This window comes from Microtus oregoni, unplaced genomic scaffold (genome assembly GCF_018167655.1).
Source record: "Microtus oregoni isolate MIOR12 unplaced genomic scaffold, Mior012 000094F_ref0000399, whole genome shotgun sequence".
Lineage (NCBI taxonomy): Eukaryota > Metazoa > Chordata > Mammalia > Rodentia > Cricetidae > Microtus > Microtus oregoni.
In genome coordinates this window covers 2728576-2747156 of record NW_024544707.1, presented here as the reverse complement: position 1 = coordinate 2747156, position 18581 = coordinate 2728576, and positions in this window count along the sequence as shown.

The following is an 18581-nucleotide window of genomic DNA, read 5'->3' as shown; positions in this document are numbered from 1 at the left end:
GACCAAGTTGAGAAATGATTTAGGCACTGTGTCAAAGAGATGCAGGGCATATGGAACAGAGACTTAAAGGGCTTAATTAGGAGTATATCAAGATTTTTTTTTAATATATTTAAAGCTTCATCCCAAGGTAGATATTGAATTAGAGAAGGACAACACTGGAAGCAAAGAGGCCCTATCAGAAGGTAAAAATAACAATGCCAGTCAGGCATAATAGTCTTCAATTTTTCACCAAGTGGAATAACAGCTCATGTCTTCTTCTTTTATAAAATTAAAATTATGCTGTTAAGGTCTTGTTGAAAAAATTCCATGTCATTCCAATGAGCTAACATGGTTTACCTTATATTTTCTAGGACTTTCATAGTTTTGGGCTTTGCACTTCTAATACATTTTTAATTAAAATATAATCACATCACTTTCCCCTTTCAACTTTTTCCCATTCCACCCTCGCAAATTGATGCCCTCCTTTTTAATTATTAGTGGTACATATGCACAGATATAAAATCCAATCAGTTAATATATTGTTGTTTGTGCGCATATGGTTTCAGGGCTGGCCACTTTGTTTTGGGTAACCAATTAGGATGCTCATCTGTGGAAGCGTTGATTCTCCCTCTCCCAAATGTCATTTGTTGCCTGAAGTTCTTTGCTTGGTGGTGGGACCACATTAGACTTTCCTCTTTCTGTGTTAATTTTGATACTGTCATTGTTCTGGTCTTGTTTATTCAGGCATTTCTAGGCAACACAGTCTAACAACAGACTTCCTTGTCCTCTGGCTCCCACAATCTTTTTCCCCCTCTTCCTCGATGTTCCCTGAGCTACAGATGCAGACACTGTGCTGTAAATGTATTGATTTGTGCTAGGCTCTCCATTATCCATTGACTTTGCATTGAGTCTTGTTTTGGCCTTCTGTAATAGTTTCCATTTGTTGTAAAGAGAAGCTGCTTTGCATTGGCACAGGTGACCACTTCCTAAATATAACCCCAGCAGAACAGACACTGAGAGAAACAATTAATAAATGGGACCTCCTGAAACTGAAAAGCTTCTGTAAAGCAAAGGCATGGTCAACAAGACAAAATGACAGCCTACAGAATGGGAAAAGTTCTTCACTAACCCCACATCAGACACAGAGAGGTCTGATCTCCAAAATATACAAAGAACTCAAAATATTGGTCAACAAAAAAACACATAATCCAATAAAAAATGTAGTACAGACCTAAACAGAGAACTCTCAACAGAGCCCTCTATAATGGCTGAAATACAGTTAAGGAAATGTTCATCATCCTTAGTCATCAGAGAAATGCAGGTCAAAACAACTCTGAGATTCCATTTTATACCTGTAAGAATGACCAAGATAAAAAACACTGATGACAACTTATGCTGGAGAGGTTGTGGGAAAAAGAGAACACTTTTGCATTGCTGGTGGGAATGCAAGCTGGTACAACCCCTTTGGATGTCAGTGTGGTGATTTCTCAGAAAGTTAGGAACCAACCTTCCTCAAGAACCAGTAATCCCACTTTTGGGTATATATCCAAAGAATACTCAATCGTGCCACAAGGACATGTGCTCAACTATGTTCATAGCAACTTTGATTGTCATAGCCAGAACCTGGAAACAACCTAAATGCCCCTTGACCAAAGAATGGATAAGGAAAAATGTGGTACATTTACACAATGGAGTACTACACAGCAGAAAAAATAACGACATCTTGAATTTTACAGGAAAATGAATGGAGCTAGAAAACATTATTTTGAGTGAGGTAACCCAGACACAGAAAGACAATTATGGCATGTACTCACCCATAGGTGGTTTTTAAACACAAAACAAAGAAAGTCAGCCTACAAACCACAATCCCAGAGAATGTAGACAACAATGAGAACACTAAGAGAGACTTGCATAGATCTAATCTACATGGGAAGTAGAAAAAGACAAGATCTCATGAGTAAATTGGGAGAATGGGGACCTTGAGGGAGGTTTGATGTGGGGAGGGTAGAGGCAGGGAGCGGAGCAGAGAAAAATGTAGAGCTCAATAAAAATAAAAAAGATACATTATATTAAATTCTCTAAGAATCAATAAAAAACGAAGCTTCTTTGATTAAAATAATGGCTACATTTATCTGGCAAAAGCAGCATGGAAACCAGATTATATATTTGTTAGCATATGATTGTATTTTCATAATTGGAATAATTTTTCATATAAAATGATCTGATCACATTTTCCCCTTCCTAATTCCTCCCAGATCCTTCCCTTCTCCCTATCCACCCAATTCCATTCTCCCCCATCAAGAAAACAACCAAGTCAATAAACAACCAAAGAGAAATACCAAAATTGAAGAATCTCTCTCTCTCTCTCTCTCTCTCTCTCTCTCTCTCTCTCTCTCACACACACACACACACACACACACACACACACACTGTTTTTAATATTTTTGAGTGATTTTTCAATTTCTATTGTATGAGTTATAGTGTTTGACTATTATTTCTAATTTAATTTACTTAAACTATCTCCCTCTTTTTCTTAGCTAGCCTAGGTAATGGTTCATCAATTTTGGATATCTTTTTGAAGGAGCATCTCTGATTGCTGTTTTTATTTTACTAACTCCTATTCTATTTACTTCTTCTCTGATTTTTTTTATCATTTCTTCCCTTCTACTAATTTGGGGCTTTGTTCTTTTTTTCTGGTTCCCTCAGATACCATACTTGTTTACCAAGGAATTTCTACTTTTCAAATATTCATACAGAATTATGTATACTTCCCTCTTTCTAATTTGTTTTTGCTTCCCTGCTGCTTTTTATATGTTGTATCTCCACTTTTAATTATTTCTAGAAAATTTTAATTTCTTTATTGATTTTTCCCTGTATGCTTCAAATGTTCTTCAGTAAGAAAACATTTATATTTAATTTCTAAATTTTACATGAAGATTTAAGGGAATATGAATAGCCTCAAATCTGAATATAAAAAAAAACAACCACAGTGACTTACATTATATTTCTGAATTTACTATAAGGTTAAAACAATCAAAATAAAGCTATTTTGGCATAAAGATAGAAAATTATTCAGTTAGATCGAATGAAGAGTCAGAGAGAAACACACATATGCCACTTAACAGGCAATTGACTATCTGTAAATGTTAAAAGGCACTTTTATTGTGAAATATATCTTTAAAACAAATAACCCTAAAATGATTCAATACAAACAAATTCAGAAAATGAGCTCAGCTTCATGTATAACCTGTTATAAAAATTATCTCAAAATGTATCATAAACCTAGCTGTAAAACTAAAAACAAAACATTTCTGTAAGAAAATATAGGGGGAAAATTTTATGATGTAAGCATAGATTACGATAGCCTCTGTGTGATATGAAAAACATAGGTTTTAAAATTCAATTAATAAATAGAATTGTATCGAAGATTAAAAATCGTGTCCTTCTAAAGATATTACTAAGAACATGAAAACAGAAGCCAAGGATTGAAATAAAACATTTGTAAATGAAACAGTGAGTAGTGGAATTGTACCCATCAGTTATAAAAACTAACGATGTCAAAATAATGAAATCAGAAAAGGGGGAATTCCTGTAATGGATGCATCATAAAAAAAAATAAAATGCAATAGCAAACAAGCACATGAAACTTCCAAGTCAATTATCATTATGGAAATGCAAGTTATAAGAGATTCCAATTGTATATATTAATGGACACTTGAAAAATATGTTAAAAGTTATGGCTCATTAGGGATTTCCTTAACAGAAGATGCAAGCAATACCACTGTATACACATTTTCAATGGCAAAATAAAAAAAAAAATCCTGACCATACTAAATATTGGCAACCATATTTGACCCCAAAACCCCATACGCTGCTAATAAATAGGAATGTAAATTGAATCCTTGGAAAATATTTTGGAAAGTAATTTAGTAGCATTTTAAAAATTCAAACATGCACATACTCTAATCAGCCAACATTTTTGGCAGCTATGTAAGAAATAAAAGCACATGTTGATTATGAAGACTTATTTACATGTCCTTACAGAATCTTTACTTTTAACGACTGCACACTGAAAATAACCTAAATTCTCTTCAACAAGTGAATGGGCAATTTACTTGTATTTCCACACATAGGAAAATTACTCATCATTAAACAGAAAGAACTATTGGTATTTTCAAATATGGATGAATCTTAAAATAATCGTGCTATAACAGAAACTGGAAAGTCAGCACATATTTATGTAATCTCATTATTATAAAAGGCTACAAATGCAAACCAAATAACTATTTGCAGTTTTGCCGTAACAGACATTATAAGCTGAATGAAAACAAACACGTCTTATCTCACAGTTCTGGAGGCTATAAAACTGACATTTCTGTGTTCTTGGGCTTGGTTCCTTCTGGAAGCTGTGATAAAACTTTGGTTTCCTCCTTTTTTCCTAGTTTCTGATGTTTTGCCTGCAATCTCTGGAATTCCTTGGGAGTAAAGAAGAATTACATTGATCTTCCACTTAATTTTTATAAGGCATTTTTTCCTGTGTGTGTTTGTGTTAAATTTTCCTATTTAATGAGAACATCCATCATAATGGATTAGGGCCTACCCTAATCTTGATTACTTCTGTAAATAGCATGCTTTCAAGTAGGGTTCTTCCTGAGGTATTTAGCCTTTGGAATTCAGTATATGAATTTGGGGTAGGCAAACAACCTCAAGATTCTAAGATATTCTGATAGGAAACAAATTAACGGTGGAAATTTGCCATAAAGTTAAGAGTCAGAGGAAAGTATCATGAGTAAAGTTGTTGTTTTTTTTCCTATTTTATGTATATGGGTGTTTTGGCTGCATGTATGCCTGTGTACAATGTGCCTGCACTATCCGTGGAGGCCAGAAGAGGTTGTCAGATCTCCCAGAAATGACATTGTAGATGATTGTGAGCCTACAAGTAGGCGCTAGAAATTCAGTCTCAGTCCCTGTTGAAGAACAGTCAGTATTCTTAACTGCTGAACCATCTCTCCACCCTCTGTAAGTCTTTACTATAAGGGCAATGACACTGTTCATTGTTAATTATGCTAACAAATTCACAGTTGTACAACTTATGCGAAAATATATCTAGCTACATGCCTAATTTATTATTTAAAACTTATATGTATATATGGGTGCTTGAATTCCCGCAAGAAGACAGAGAGAATATTGAACTGAAGGTACAGGGAATCGTGAGTCGCCATGTGTGCTGAGAACAAAACCTGGGCCTTCTGTAAGAACAGTAAGCACTCACTCATCTACACATGACATATCACATAAAGTGAAGATTATTAAAACTCTTTTAAAACTTGTATTAAAACAACAAAAATAGAACTTATTGAATGGCTTACTGAGTTTCACTTTCTAGCTTTAGTTTATAGATCATGTGCGCTGACTTCAAGTCTGAAAGAGGGTTAATTTGGGACATTTAGAGGAGATACGGGTTTTAAGTTTGCTTGTATTGACTGATTAAGCTACCATAGGACAAACAATGAAAATGTCAAGGAACCAGTTTCATGGAGATTTAGAATTCAGGAGTGAGTTCTTGATTGGATAAAGGAGATTTTGATAGTAGGAATAGTAAAAATTGTAGCACAAATAATAATATATTGACCAATAGCATAGAATGAAAACTGAGATCCAAGACCCTAAGCCCTCAGAATCAATAATTCAAAGGATGTGAAAATAGGGAGCTATCAGCAGAGACAGATGGGGACTTATGAAAATGAAAGGTAGAGATCCAATGGTAATGATGTAATTAAATTGACAATTCCCAGAGAGAGTGTGTGATTATCTGTTAGCTACCACGAGAAGATCCTGTGCAAACATGAAGAATGTGCAATAACAACTCCATATACAAAACAAGGCAGATAATTCAGGCTAATATGATTTCTGCCTTTACAGATTTTGATAATAATCTAAGAATATACAAAACATTCACAAAATTTGTGGCAAATTCAGAATGGGTATATAAAGTATGTTAGGGAGTTGTGCTAACAATGAGGTGTTTGTATGCTTTTGGAATCCAACTATATGGGAAACACATATACTAAATTACTACTGTATCTGAAAGAGTCTGTTAAAGTTTACTTTTTCTTTAACACTGCTTCCAGATAATTTTGTATATCTCACAGGGATTATCTTGCTCTCATATCTGATATGTAGTAAGTTTTGTTTTTTTGTTTTTTGTTTTTTTTTTTTTGCCAGCTGCTAACTTAGGAGTGTTGAAGCAAAAATAGAATGATGCTAAAGAGTCTTAGGAAAGAATGGACAGGTTAGTGAAATTCTGAATGACAAGCCAAGATGGAGCTGAGGAATAGCCAACCTCAGCTTCTGGGTTAGAGGAGGTGGAATGTAGTAAGCAAACCAATCAAAGTCTACTGGTGAGCATATGAGTCGTGTCAGCAGGGGTTTGGCTAGAAGCTCTACAAGGGAACCTGGAACACTTAGTGATCAGCAAAGACAGGTGTCTGTTGTTGGTGCTTCCTCTGCCAAACAAAAGCACAGTTTCTCTGGACTTTGTCTCTTTCTTGGACAGTTTGTCTCTTTTGGAGCACCATATGGTTTCATTAAGATAGCAAATGTGGACTATTTCCATGATGCCTGAGGGCTACATAGGTTGTTCTTCCCCACTGATCACATATGATTGATTAATCAGTTGGATTACTGGAGAAAATAGTCTTCACAATGAGAGGAAGAGCACAGAGGTGCTCTCTGTTCATTGGGAATGAGAGACAGTTGAGGCCACCAGGATCAATTAATGTCAGATATGGCAAGTGTTACATGAACACCTTTCTTTGTGTGGGTATGTATGTATATGTGGATATGCATGTTTGTGTTCATACATGAGTGCTCAGGTGCACATTCAAATGTACTGTGTGAATGTGGAGTCCAGAGGACAACTCCAGGTGGCACTCCTCAGGCACCACCCACATTTTTCATTTTATGAGACAATGTGTCAAATTGGCATGGAACTCCTTACCTAAGTATGCTAAACTGGCTGGGCCAGAGCTCCAGTGATCTGCCTGTCTTTGCTTCTTCATTGTTGATATTAATAGCATGTACTGCCATGAGCAGCTTTTATATGTGGGTTCTGGCATTGAACTCAGGGTCTTGTGTCTACAATACAAGCAATTAATTGAGATATTCCTCAGGGCCCAGTTTATCTATCTATCTATCTATCTATCTATCTATCTATCTATCTATCTATCCTCTATCATATATATGTGAAAGCAGAATAAAGTTTGATGTATGTAGTATCTCTGGAAAATGACAAGTATTCCTATTATTCATTGCCTAAATAATTTATATTCACTTTTCTCAGAATGTTGCTTGTTGGAAAGTGTGCTTAAGCAGCTTTTAAAATGCTTATGCTTTGGCTTTGGAAAATAATCAAACCATCTTGGCAAAGATCTATACCATGGGAGTCAGGATGATGGTGCAATTAAAGTCATGTTTTCACTTGCCAAGAAAGTCACCGAATAAGCATGCTTGCAGAGTAGTCCAGAGAAAGGGGATCCTGGATGGCTTTCCCCATGGTTGCCACACTTTGGGCTGCGTGCCAGAAATGTGATTGCATTTGTTGGGTGCAATCGTCTCAGCTTAAGTGTTCTTCATGCTTTCAGACAAAACCCCAAGCTAGAGGGGAAATGTGGGGGGGGGGGCAAGAAAACAAGGTGTGAAAAAGAGAGAGAAAAGAAAGAGGAGGACAGTGAGGAGGAGGAGGAGGAGGAGGAGGAGGAGGAGGAGGAGGAGGAGGAGGAGGAGGAGGAGGAGAAAGAGAAGAAGAGGAGGAAAAACTGAAGTCTCAGTAGTGTCTGACATACACTGGGAGGCTCTGTCTTGGGGTGTGTGTGGAAGTTCTGTGTCATATCAATAAAGAAGAAATCAGAGAAACAAAGTCAGATTAAGTCCAGAGAGTGTGTGTTTTAAAAGACCGAACACAGGGTGACGCTTTAATTTCATGAAATCATTCAATAGGAATACGCAGTGGAGACCATTGTTAGTGGTTAGGTTGTGCTTTGAAAATGGTGGCAAGGAGGTGGAGTAGTTCATGTACTCACTGTCTTGAAAGCTGGGCTGCGTGGATAGAGTATTTTAGGTGTTTTATTCAGGTTTGTTTTCTTTCTTCTTTTTTAATCTCTTAGATTGTGGATTTATTGTTGTTGACAGTAAAGCACTTTATCATACAATTGTTAACCAACTTTTTATGATGACTCACCAAAAGAAAAGCAGGGAGAGATAAAGGGAGGGGGAGATGGAGGGAAAGAAAGAGGGAGGGGGATGTGAGGGTAAATATTTGAACTCAAGCAGCTGACCTGCAAATCTTGCACTGCTCATCATTGCTTACATTCCCTCTGGCGAGGTCATAGCTTCTGCTGTTGGTTTGAGTTAGGAGGAAAAATGGAAGAGCATGAATATGAATGTGGTGATAGGTTCATGTCTGGAGTAACTCTTGTTACTTAGTAAACCATGATTCTAGATTCATATGTTCCAGAGTCTGGAAAATTATTACTGTATCCCTGGCCAACCCACCTCAACATGCTTCTTGAAATTGGCCATGAAATCCCAGCTATGCTGTTTTATAAATCTATGCAATACTAAAGTGTATACACAGAAAGAATTATGCCCCTGACAAGGCAGAATGATTTTTCCATTAGATCCAACCACATTGCTCAGTTACTTGGAGGATTTGTACAGTTTAAATCTATAGAAAACTATCAAACTGTTTTGGTTGTCTGGAAGAGCACTTGTTTGAAAGGACACCGTAAATATGCCTTAAAACTATTGGTATCCCTTCAAATGGATTGCGAGGCTTCTGAAAGCCCAAGGAAGACTCCAGGTGGTGCTATGAGTTTGCCTGATAACCGAGTGACCTTGACTTGCAGCATCTTCCTGGGGTTTTCTGCCAGTAGTATGAAGAACCTCTCTGTTATCTTTCTGGTGATTTTGGAAATAGGTGTACTCCAGAAAAACAGATTCTTATCTGACCTTATGGCTGGGTGGGACCATAACAGTCAGACAATTCTGAGATGAAAGCATACAAACCTCAAGCAAGCATGTGGAGGTTATGTGAGGGTCTGTATAGGCTAGCAGCCAAGCATGTTGAGTCAAAAGAAGGATTTCCAGACAGTACCAATGAGATTGTACCCTTTCTCTTTGCTTGAAGACCCTTAACATAGTGCAATGCTGGGTGTATAGAGCTTAAGTGAAAAGTGACTGATTTATGTTAACCACTTTTGAATATGTAGCATTGCTCTTGCTTTAAATGCAAAATGTATACCTTTTTTGTTATCCTTCATTGAAATGCAGTCATCCACACAAGTAGCTTAAAGCTAGAGCTATTTCTGAATACATTGTTAAACATAAACTGTTAGACACTGAATCAAATGATTATACTCATGATAAACAAATGATATTGTAGCAGTCATGCCTCTTGAAGCAATGCCTTTCATGTAACAAGGAGATGGGTGTATGACACAGAGCATGAAATGAGTTGGCTAGATGAGCAGTATCATACTTTTCAAATGTATTAAAATTTTGATTAAAATGGAACTTCTTAATTGATACATAGGAAATTAAGATCAGTGAGATATTCAGTCTAGGAAGTTTTAAAAACATATGTAAAATCTAGTTTTCCTACATATATTCTTTATTATAATTTATAGTGTAAATAATTTTATGATTATAGTTCTAAGACTCAGTATTTCTTACTTTTTGTTAGACATTTATTTAAAATAAATAATAGTATAATATACATTAAGGACTAATTTGTAGGTTATTCTGAGTGATACATACTCCTAGATCCTTAAATGTATAATTGTGAACAATATCTTTAATTTATACTTGTCCGGGAGAAGTTAATTTGGGTAAACAAATATTTCTTGTTTCTCACAAGAAAGCAACTCTTTTTATAAGATATAATAGTGGTTATCTTTTAAGATTATCCTGGAGTCCAATCTTAGTCTTTAAAGATCATTATTAAATGCCTTATTTACATAAATTATCATATTCTAAACAAAAATATCACTTAGTTTTACATAATGCTCAATTATATTTTTATAAATAGTAAGGCCATTGAAAATGTTTGTCTAGAACAGATAACTCTAAAATTTTGGTAATATTGTAATTTTTTTGTGGGAGAAAATAACAACTTTGCAACCATTTTTCATATAAGAAAGTAAGTCCTTTAAATACAAATTTGAAAATGTATCCCCTGTTTGTTTCCTTGATCACCAATTAAAAAAGACAGAAGACAAAGTGATGGCAATTTCATTTCCATAATTGGAGTTTAAAAGTGAATAAGAGAAAAAGTGCTTCACAGGAAGTTTGAAAAGAAAATTGCAACAATATACTTTAGGAAAGAAAAGATTATTATAATCACTTCATTTGAGGCCTGCTATAATCAGTAACAGAATCAAAATGAATATAGTTCAATATTATAATATGCATTAAAAGTCTAATAATAATTATGTTGATATTATATGCCAACGAAGCTGGTAAATTTCTGTGTCAGAAAAATAGTAGCTTTAATGTCTATTATTAGAAAATTGAAACAATTCTTAAGTTATGCAAGAACAAATCAAATAACCAACATTAATTTTAAAAATAAAATTAGACATAAAGGACCAGAGAAAATAAAATAAATACCATGGTGGCATCTGGCTTAATCTTAATATTATTCCAGTTATGGATTCTTTTAGAAAGCTATCTATCTACCTAAGTATCTATCTATCAATCTGTCTATCATCTACTTAACTCTTTTTATACGAGTACACTACAAGTGATATTTCAGTTTTATCTTCACTTAAAAATATATCACAGGCAACTTTACTATTCAATAAACAACTCTATTCTACCAAAACAATATAAAGAAAACCCTCCAAGATGACTTTATATAGCTACGGGCTTCAGTTTCACTCCGGAATCACTCATCTCTTATTGAACTGTGTCTTGTACTTAGATATTCGAATGATACAGGTTCCTATGAACCCACAGTACACCTCCAAGAAAGCAAGATTTGGGTGTGTGTTATTTTGATTCCTATAGTTAATATTCCAGTGTGATATATTCTCAATGTTAAAGCTTTATTTATTCCAACTACATTTCCTTTTCTGTGATTTCATGAACATAATGAAACAAAAGTGTCATAACCACAGATGAGAAGAAAAATTATGCAAATCTTAGTACCAATAACCTGTGTGATTGTTCAGCAAATGTCCCTTAGAAAAACATCATAGTGAATTTTTACAAAGTTTTCCCCTTATGATGTTTTGGCAAAACACAGAGAATGTGTAAATGAAATGAAATGCAACTACAGAAGGCAAAGATCAATTTCTACTAGGAAGCAATAACTAAGTTTTCCTGTGGGAAGCAATGAAGTTTTCCAATTCAGCTATTTTATTTAATACCCAGGCAATAATCAAGTTTTTAAAAGTTCACCAAATATCTGACTATTTTATTTTCAGCTACAGTCATAGCTTTATATTTTCATGAAAACAAAATAATTATGTGTTATTGTACTTTTATTTCAAAACAGAAAAACCTAAGTAGACTGAATAGCAGGTAGAGCAGTAATATGAGAGCTAGTTAATTTGCCATCATGTCAGTAAAATGGAATTAAGCAAAGGAAGCTTTTAATTCCTTCATGGTATTATACTAGTTGAAGAAAATGAAGTGGTGAACTGTCTGGCTAAGGTTAATCTATAACAGAGTCCTAGACTTCTGAGGGGACAGCCTGTGGCTTTTATCAGGATCTATATCTGGGAAAATTTTAGTAGGATCCATCTCTCTAATGTTACTTTGCTTGTAATTATATTCTTCTTCAGATTCATTGAATCTAAAACAAAACAAAACAAAACAGAAAACCATAGATTTTCAAATTTTGAAAAATTTGCTATGACAAAATATAAGATTATGTTTCCTGTCAACAATAATTTGTTGACTATGGTAGACTCATTGCAGAATTGCCTATTTGATTTCTTTTCTGGTGTAGAATTCCTGTCCTTTAGTTTGTTGTACCCACTGGCAGAGAGTCATAGATTCTAGGAAAGACTGTACCAGTCTAGCTTTATGACCTCAGCTCTTCAACTCATTTGTGCCTCAACTTCTCCATGTCAATATAGAGCCACAACAGTGCAGGGCTGTGTACAAGTGCTTGGTTTCCTCTGGAAATACATGCTATATGGACCAAGAATGAACTTAAACCAGTTTCTTGACACATACAGTGTTCTAAATTCCTGTGTGTAAGAGGAACAGAGAAGCAAGGCTCTTTTAATGCTAGATCACTGACTAGTTAACCATCATAGGTGTGAAAGTGTATTTCTGTGACCTTTATATTGAACTTTATATTATAATGAAATCAAAGGAGCTATAAGGACAGGGTGGTTTTAACATATGTATCCAGCTATCAGCTATAAGGGGAAATTATGTATGAGAATACCAGTCATATCATTGCCGTTTTTGGCTTTCAGCTCTGAATTTAATTATTGGACCATGGTTTCATAATAGTTCTTAATTTGTGAATTTCCAAAAGGCAGGACCAAAGGCCAGTGATTCTTAATAACAGAATCAGACTTTTGACCTGAATATTAAGCTGAGCAAGTAAGAATGTAGGCAAAAGTAGTAAACAATAATCTCAAAACCTTTCTAACCATTGTATTTGGAAGAAGTACTAAGTTGGCCATGTTTTAAGAAATCCCCGAGAAATTGGCAGTCGTCTATGGTAGAGAGGACTCACCTTATGGTGAAGCTCCAATTTCTTATATCTTTTTCTTTGGCCTCTTCATTAAAGGTATATGAATCTGACTTGAAACAGATTTGTTTGTTTTGGGGAAGCCCTAATGCAGATGACAAGGTCATTTGGATTAGGTACAAAACTGCTTCAGTTGCAAAACAAGTTCGTTTTATAAAACCCTTACAAACTGTGTGTTTTTATGCAGTACCCTCAGGATAGTGATGCAGGGAAAACAGAAAGGCAAGGAAATAATATCTCCCCCTGTTAATGGCTCCCAATTTAGGATAAAGTGTGTAGGTTAACAGAAACCTCATGTGAGTCTCACAGATTCCAGAAAGAGATGAAGAGAAAACTGCATAAATGCGCTTATCATGAATTCTTTCTAAATATCCCTATGTACTTTGTCATTATATTTCTTCTCCCTGCTCTCCTACTTACATGCTCAAATCAAGACATTTAGCGTCATGTCCCCCAAAAGGGTTGTCACAAGTCAGTCACTATTTTCAGTACAGTTTCTAGTATGAATTGCATCGTGTCTTTCTAAAAGATGTTGTTGTTGCCAACCATGTTGATTGTACATTGGATGCTCACCTTACTAGACCTGGAAGGAGGTAGGAGGTCCTTGGACTCCCCACAGGGCAGGGAACCCTGACTGCTCTTTGGGCTGATGAGAGAGGGGGAGTTGATTGGGGGAGGGGAAGGGAAATGGGAGGCGGGGGCGGGGAGGAGACAGAAATCTTTAATAAATACATAATAAAAATGACCAATCCAAATTCCCACTTCCTCCCCTCCTCCCAGTCTCCCCCCTCTCCCTCCACAGACCCTCCCCCAACCCTGAGGAAGTGCCATGCACCCTGCCCTGTGGAAAATCCAACGCCCTCCCTACTACATCTTGGTTGAGCAAGGTTTACATCCAAAGAGAATAGGATCCCATAAAGCCAGTATATGCAAGTAGAGACACATCCCAGTGTCACTATCAGTGGCCCCTCAATCTGCCTCAGCTGTCAACCCCCTTCAGAGGGGCATGGTTGTTCCCATGCTCATTCACTGCCAGTCCAGATGGAGTTGGTGAGCTCCCATTAGCTCTAGCAAACTGTCTCAGTGGATGACCCCTTCATGGTCTTGAATTCTTTGCTCATATTCTTACCCCTTCCACTCTTCAACTGGATCTTGGGAGCTCAGTCCAGTGCTCCAATGTGGGTCATAGCTTCTGTTCCCATCTGTTGTTGGACGAAGGTTCTATGGTGATATTTAAGATAATCATCAGTTTGACTATAGGTTAAGGTCAGTTCAGACACCCTCTCCTCTATTGCTTATGGTCTTAGCTGGGGTCATCCCTGTGGGTTCTTGGGCATTTTTTTTCTAGAGCCAGGTTTCTTGCTAACTCCATAATGGCTCTCTCAATCAAGATATCTCTTTCCTTGCTCTCATGTCTGTCCTTCCTCCATCTTGACCATCGCATTCCCTCACGTTCTCCTCAATTCCCCTTCTCCTCTTCCTTCTACCCCTCACCACCCTGCTCCCATTTTTTTTTGTCTGATTCCAATTTCCAGGTGGGTCTATATATGTTTTTCTGTGGGTTCACATTAGTACTTAGTTTCTCCCATTTGTAATCCCAAAACTTAGACTGAGATAGGAAAATCACAAGTTTGAGGCCAGGTTGAACTAAATAGCAAGATCCATTCTATACAGAAGTTGACATTCTAGCAATAGGAAATTGTGAGTGGATATTTACCTGTAAATTGGCAGTTGTAATCAATTTAAGATGATGTTATAGTGAAGGAGGATAGGGTATTTGCCTAGTGGGGTTAATATCATCTGAATAGGAACCAAATGCACACAGAGAGAATACCATTTGAAGATGGGGACAAAAATGAGTTTACAAGTCAAGTAGTACCAAAGATTGCTTGAAACTTTCAAAAACAAGGAGAAAATGTAGAATAGTCCTTTTGGAGCACCCAGAAATCAGTCTTGTTCTTGATTGGACTTTTGGTTTCTAGAATTCCTAAGGAATCAATTCTTGTCATTTTAAGATATCAAGTTTATGATTCTTCATTATAGAAGTTTTAAGAAACTAATGCCTTAGCATATCTCTTGACTCTATCATGTGATTTAGCATTCAAATAGCATCTGCATTGGACACTGGAAGAAGAATGTTAAAAAATAGGAAAATAAGTAATATTACTGTGTTTTCTGTTGGCAATACTGTCCTAATTAATTTTTATTTGAATTTATTTTTAAAAGAGCCCTATTGTGTACATATTATCATGTTCATCTTATGGAACAAAAAATAGGTCCAGGTGTGGTGGAATACACTAATCCCAGCATTTTGGAGGCAGATTCAGGTGGATATCTGTGAGTTTGATCTCAGCCTGGCCTATGTTATGAGTTCCAGGTTAGACAGGGATACAAAGGGAATTCTGTCTCAAAAAAGAAAGAAAAGAAAAAGAAAAAAGGAAGGAAGGAAAGAAGAAAGATGGAAAAGGAGGGAGAGAGGGAAAGAAGGAGAGGGAGAGGTATTTAACTTACAAAGCCTAAAGTAGTGCAAAATTAGGTCTTTCATTCAGACCTATGAGACTGCCTTTCTGGGAAGGGTAATATGGATAAAACACAAGCCCTTGACCATCCTAGACATGTACTAAGCCACTGAGCTAAATCTCCACCCAGAGTTTGGTCCCTTTTAGTTGTATGATACAGCATTTTCAAAAAACCAAGAAACTAGAAAATATCTATTGGTCTTTTCTATATTCTTATAGTTTTCAGAAAATAAGTACAAAACTTCTTTTAAAATAAAAATAAGTATTATAGCAGGATAGTTAGGGATTTCTTGTTCACTAGACCAAGACTGATGGGTTTGACTCTGGGTTAGGCTTTCCGGTAATGTGAAAGCAGAATACATTGTGTATATACATTGAGTTGTCTGATGTTCAGGGGAGAATGTCTACACAGGCATGAAATATACACAAATAAGTACTAGTGCATCTATTGATTCTTTACCTGACTATACTTTAGCTATTTATATTGAGCTGACTATAGACACAAATGCAGTTGTAATAATGCAGAGATTCCTTGTATATATCCCCTAGTTTCTTACATTGGTAAACATTTTGCAGAACTATTCTATAATAGCATAATCAGAAAACTGATAGAGATGCGTCCATCAATTTTAGAGTGCCTCGGTTTAGCGTGAACTCACTTGCACATGTGCATATATTGAATTCTCTACAGTTTAATTACTGGTTTTGGTTAATGGCTAAGCAGCCAGAATCAAACAGCTTTTCTATTAAATATTTACTAATATTTAGCTGCCTCTTTATAGCCACATATATGACCTGCCTCCACATTCGAATCCACAGGCTCCAGTAACAACTGACCGGTTCTCAAAAATTTACCATGTCATTGATGTTAAATAAATATTATCACATAGTATGTAGCTGGTAGGGATCATTAGGGGCATTTTCACTTAGCCTAATTTCCTGGAGGTTAAGTTGTTGCACATATCAATAATCTGCCTTAAATTTCTGAGTGGTATTTCATGGTGTGCCTATGATGTGTTGGTGTTTAATTATTCACTTGTTGAAGGAATTCTGAACCTTTTCTAGCATTTCAATAGTGTAAAAGCTTGCTATGAATATTCATGTGCAGATATTTTTGTGAATTTCTTGATTCATTTGGAACAAATACCCCAGATTGCAATTGTGCAATACAGTAATTGCATGTTTACTTTTATAAGAAGCAGCCAAAGTCTTTTCCAGAGTGACTGTGCAATTTTATACTCTCACCAAGAATGTCTGAACAATCCATTTTTCTGAGTCCCTGCCAGCATTTGGTGTTGCAACATTATTTTAAATTTTAGTTCTTTTGCTAGATATGTATCATATTCATGCCTAGTTTTAATTTGCATTTTTTGAACTTTTAGTGATATTGAAATAGCTATCTATTCACCCATTTATGCATCTATATACTATATATTATCTCTCAGAGGGAGGTACAGAGACAGGAAGATACCACAAGGCAGTAAAGTGAGTCTTGAAGCTGACCATTCCTGAGCAGAATAAGAACAATGTACAGGACTGGAACTGGAAATGAGGAAGTGAGATGATATAGAGATTCGGGCTGAATTTATAAGTAAATATGATAAACCAAAAACTTAGAGTGGAGAAATTGCACACATATTTTCTTTAAGTGACTCTGGTCATTACAGTTTATTTAATTCTTACAGCCATCTTGTTACTATGGAGCATTGTTCCAGTTGTGAAAATATGAAAATTATAAGAGCTTGGAAAACCACGGAAACATATGACAAATATAACTAGAAGAGATGATTTGTAATTTTTCATAGTTACCCATTTAAAAAGGTTGTTTTCTTACATCTGTTTTATAAATAACTTGATCTATTTTTGTTTTGATTTTTCAAATGTATTATATGCTAAATATACCTTACCTATTAGTTATGCCTATAAATATTAATACATAAACACAATATATTTATCACTAGGATGTAGGTACAGTTGTAAATTGGGAAGATATTTAATATAATTAAATATCATCTAAAAATACACCACTAGAAGAACAAATCACAATTTATTTGAATTTTTTCGTATTGTTGGTCCTTCAGATTCCTCAAATAGCTAATATATTTAGTGTTGCAGTGAGTGGCTTTATGTGTTAACATTCGTTGTGTTTCTGACTATTCCTTTTGGTTTTCTGCTTAGAAGGGAAATTCTTGTTTTAAACGTTCAGAACTATTTGAAAACTTTTAATTTGTTTTGAAACTACCAGTCAGAAAAGCTGTGTCCATTTATGTCCGACCATTATACTGAAATGTTCATTTTGCCATTTCCATGATGGCATTGCATATTTTTGCCAGTTTTGCTCTTTTGGTTGATATAAAATACCAACATATTTATCTATAACTGGTGAGATTGTAAATTTTTATGCATTTTCATAATTTATATTCTGTTCTTTTGTAAACTGTTCATTTTCCTTTGATATTCTAGTATTTTATCTACAAGGTAAGTTTACATATATTTGATTAATTCCATTTTCAGATGAACAAACTACGATTGTGTAATATGTCAAAAATAAGTAATATGTAATATCTTTCAAAATCACATGCATAATCGAAGTCATTTCTGCCTACTCTCAAAGGCTCTTTTTATCATTCCATAACTTTTTTTCAAAACCTAATAGTTGCTAGTGTGAGACGACTGAATACTTGGTTTCCTGATTAGTGAACATTTCTATAATTTAGCATCTAAGTACAAGTTCAAGTGATCAAGTTGTTCCTGCTAATCAGGGTGGGCCATTTTATGTCTAATCTCATCCAAAGTCCAAATATTCCAAAAGAAAAGTTCTCAAAGGTGGAAAGAACCTAAGAGCCAGAGGATGGGGGGAATGTACAAGAAGACATCTTCTGGGTATAACATAGCCTTTGCACTCAAGAACTCACTGTCTCCATGGTTATCTGCACAAGATGTGCACACAATTACATTACCATTTCATTATGGATAAGGGAGGGGACCCACGAAGTCTTATCGACCCATGAGGGAGTACTGGCAGTTAATGCTTGTTGGAAAGATGCATGTCACCCCTGCTTCAGGAAATTACCTCCCACCCATGCTCAGTCATGAAGCTTTAATTAAACTCAGTAGGTCACGTGGATAAAGAAGACATGAAATCAAGAGCAGGAATGATCAAGAGAAAAGGTTTCAGTGAGAGAGGAAGGGGGATGAGAGAGGAAAACTGGGGGTGAAAAATAACTGAAATTCCTTGCATAAATATATGAAACTGTTAAAAAAGACTAGATCCTGAATCCAACTCTAGTCTAAAGTTACCTCTCTTGTTC